Genomic DNA, 4,503 nt, shown 5'->3' with positions numbered 1-4,503 from the left:
CCGCATTTCAAGAAAGATGTGGAGAAATTGGAGAGGGTCCAGAGAAGAGCAACAAGAATGATTAAAGGTCTTGAGAACATGACCTATGAAGGAAGCCTGAAAGAATTGGGTTTATTTAGTTTGGAAAAGAGAAGACTGAGAGGGGACATGATAGCAGCAAGGGAGATTTAAATTGCTGTGGAGGTTGTGGACTCTCCATCTCTGGAGATATTTAAGAGTAGGTTAGATAAATGTTTATCAGGGATGGTCTAGACAGTATTTGGTCCTGCCATGAGAGCAGGGGACTGGACTCGATGACCTCTCCAGGTCCCTTCCAGTCCTAGAGTCTATGAATCTATGAATCTATAAACAACTGGAGCACAATTCCACAAAAGTGGTCAATACTACATCCATGGAACTGTTGGAAGCATGACTACAACAGTATGAATAGGCATGATGAGTCAAGATCTGAAGAGTCAATTTTTGCTTGTTTATGACTAAATTCTCAGGCCATTGATATTTTAATGACCAGTTTGGATGGAACTGCCTATTAATTTTGTTTGTTCCGCTGTGGGACTAATTGCGAAGAATGTAATGCAGTGCCGTTGATTCAAATTCCTTTTAATATGGCTATATTTATTAATTGGCTTGAATTAATCATGGACTATTTCCCCCAGGACACTATTCATAATTTATCTTCAAATTTTGTGTCATCTTTTTGTGCAGAGTAACAAAGATGGAACATCAGTATGGTATTGTTCAAAGTTTGCCATGCAGAAACTAATGTCTGGCATAAAACAGTAAATATGAAGCCATTTACAATGTTTACATTTTTTCCTTCAGAGAGTTTTTTTTGTTTGTTTCCTTATTTATTTTTTTGTTAAAGGAACACTTCAATCTTCCTGAAATTCTTGTAATCTTACAGTGAAGCTGTTGTTAAGCCCAAATCTGAATTACATTGATTTGATTTATTCTGTTTTTTCCTGGAGATACAGTTGGAGGAAAAGCACTCTGCTATACTGCTCAAACATAATCCAAAGGAACATGGGTTAAGTACTGTTTCTGAGAAGAATTTTAAGACCGGGAAATCAAAGTTCATTGCATCTTTCACAGTTTTGCCTCTTGTGATAAGAGATGATGGATTTTAGAGGCGAACAGCAGTGTATGTCATTTTATCTCCAGAGAGCAGAGAGAAAACCTTCACTTTGAAGTTATCTACTGTAACAGAGGGAAAGGAAGTGACCAGGGTTAAAAGAGGGCAGAAAACCCTAAAACTATTTTAACAGTGAAACAGCATTTAACAAATGTGTGATGAAGATCTTATATATAGTGTCAATTCATGGATATTAGAATTGGGGCATAGGAAGCCCATTATGAAATATAACCAAGAGAAAATCTAAATTGTTATTAAAATTGTTTAAAAATGTGACCAAGGATATAAAAATATTTTACTCTAATATAACATTTGGCCACTAACTTCTAACAGGTCAAATTCTGTGGCAGCATCATGACACTATGGCATTGGTTCAAACTATTCCTTTTTCGCAAACTACATTTTGCATCTAGACTAGTGGTCTAGACAAGTAGCATCTAATTAATCTTTAGGTGAGATGTGATTTTTTTTAAATGTCATATTTCAACTAAAGAGTCACGTATTCTATTTAATTATAAAGATCACATTTCCTAAGAGATGAATAATTTCATAGATAGACTCTCTGAATATGGTTACATGCTATATAATAAAATTCAGATGTCTATGAGGTAAGTGAAGTGTTCTGACATCAATGTCATTCAGAATTTGACATTTCTTCACTTTTAATTTGAAAAAAATAGTTTCTCTTTTATATAATCTAAAACCATAAGTATTTTGACAGCATATTATTAACATTTAGAATAAACTCAGTTTTATAAAATGAGTAATATTGGGTGGTGTCGTTAATGATACTGCTTGTCATTATAGATCTGTCAGGATTTCTAATGTATGCTAGGGAACTTGTGAGCATTATTTTCATTGAGGATATGTTTGCGATACAGCAAGTAGAAAAACAAAATCTTATACCTCATTGAGTCTGAGATCTCCAAGTTTTCTCCCAGACTTACTTCTCAATTTGCCAAAGCCTAAATGTTGGCCACAATGAGTGACATAGACCCAAAATGGGAATGCAAAACCATTAGTCATGCAGGAATATTAATATGATATGAGATTTATTCCTTTTGTGTAAATACTTTGTGTTACTTCATTTTAATTATCATTATTTTTGATGTCAATAATTTTCAGTAATAAATGAGGGGACACCAAAGTAATATGGGATAGAAATAAGGGGCATTTGCAAGTAATGCTACTAGGATCCTGCATTCTTCCTTCCGCTGATCCTGAATTTCTTTTTCTCAGCAGAAGGGAAACTTTCACCCAGATTTCTAGTCTCTTCACCTAGAAGCTTGGCTTTTGAAGTGTTAACAGGGGAACCTTTCCACTTTTTGGAAGAGCTCTAACACAAGAGGTGTTGAATCATTATCCAGTGGGTGTGTTTCTAGTGGGGTCCCACAGGAAATCAGTTCTTGGACCTAAGATATTAAAACATATTTATCAGTGACTTGGAAGAAAACATAAAATCATCCCTGGTAAAGTTTGCATATGATACATAAATTGTGGCTGTGGTAAATAATTAAGAGAACAGATCACTGATACAGAGCAATCTGGATTGCTTGGTAAAGGGGGCACAAGCAAATAATATATGTTTTAATATGGCTAAATGTAAATGTATAATCTAGGAACAAAGAACGTAGGCCATACTCACAGGATGGGGGACTCTGTCCTGGAAAGCAGTAACTCAGAAAAAGATTTGAAGATCATGGTGGATAATCAGCTGAACATGAGCTCCCAGTGTAATGCTGTGGCCAAAAAAGCTAATGAGACCCTGCAATGCATAAACAAGGGAATCTCAGGTAGGAGCAGAGATGTTGTTTTACTTCTGTATTTGGTAGTGACACGACCATGTTTGGAATACTGTATCCAGTTCTGGTACACACAGTTCAAGAATGATGTTGATAAATTGGAGACGGTTCAGAAAGAGCCATGAGGATGATTAAAGGATTAGAAAACGTGCCTTGTAATGATAGACGCAAGGAGCTCAATCTGTTTAGTTTAACAAAGAGACGGTTAATGGATGGCTTGATTATAGTCAATAAATATCTACATCGGGAACAAATATTTAAAAATGGCCTCTTCAATCTAGCAGAGAAAGGTATAACACATTCCAATGGCTGAAGTTGAAGCTAGACAAATTCCAATTGGAAATAAGGTGTAAATTGTTAATGGTAAGAGTAATTAATAATTGGAACAATTTTCCAAGGGTCATGGTGGAGTCTCCATCATTGAAAATTTTTAAATCAAGATTGGATGTTTTCCTAAATATGTGCTCTGGAAAATATTTTGAGGGAGTCCTATCACCTGTGCAATAGAGGAGGTCAGTCTAGATGATCATAATGGTCCTTTCTAGCCTTAGATCTATGTTTTATATGTTCAAATGAAGATGCCATTGAGAACTGAGAATATTATAGAGAAGCTAATCCATATTCTTGTCTGATTCTACTTACTGGTTGGAATACTGATCCATTGAAGTACCTGGTGAAACTCACACAAAAGAGCCATTTCATTTTGTCAGATGTTAAGGATGTTTCTGTTTACAGCTACGGTTTATCTGACACCCTGAGTCTTCTTATAAGCTTATGCATGTTTTCTCTTTCTTCTCCACATCCTTAATTTAATGATTTTCTTAAGGATTTATTTATTCTATTTGTACCTATCAATTTGGAAACCTAGGAGTCAACTGTATTTGAATCTTGTTTTTATTGGGATTATCAATGCTCTTTTTTGAGTCACCAGGGGACAGGGGGAGAAACATTGGCTTCACTTTTTCTTGAAGGTTTCCCTCCTAGTGGCATCACATCCACTAGGAATGCTTATGAAATTCAGCCTTTTGATACCAACTCACACTACCTTTCACAAGGATAAGGTTGTCTTGCAAACCCAGAGAGAAAGGTTATTAAATTATGTTTGTTCAAACATATCTACCTAATGAATTAAATGCCAATTTCTTTGGAGTCTCACTGTCAGAACTTAGTGGTTGCTTTATCAGGAGTACTGCAGCCTTAACCTCATGTTGCTCAAACATTTCCCTCCTTGAAAGTTATAAATCTTGAAGCTCAATTCATATTTTCAATAAACATGATTCTCTCCATCTTGCAGCCAGATTGAATCCCTAATTTAGAGGGTGGGTCATTCAGTCCTTTTTTTCTATGAATACCCATCCTCACTCCTGCTATTGTACGTTAGTCTCTAACAGTGGGGAATCTACTGTTTTGCAAAAAGATTTTGAGTTTGACATTTGGTTTCATTCCATGTTGGGACAAAAATTAGACTGTTTGAAATGTTTGCATGAAATATCAAAGAGAGACACCCCCCCAACCCCCACCCTGTCCAGTGTCACATAGCTAATAGCCTGGTGGTTAGGGGCACTCATC

This window comes from Chelonoidis abingdonii, chromosome 1, assembly GCF_003597395.2.
Source record: "Chelonoidis abingdonii isolate Lonesome George chromosome 1, CheloAbing_2.0, whole genome shotgun sequence".
Lineage (NCBI taxonomy): Eukaryota > Metazoa > Chordata > Testudines > Testudinidae > Chelonoidis > Chelonoidis abingdonii.
Note: the sequence above shows the minus strand (reverse complement) of the source record.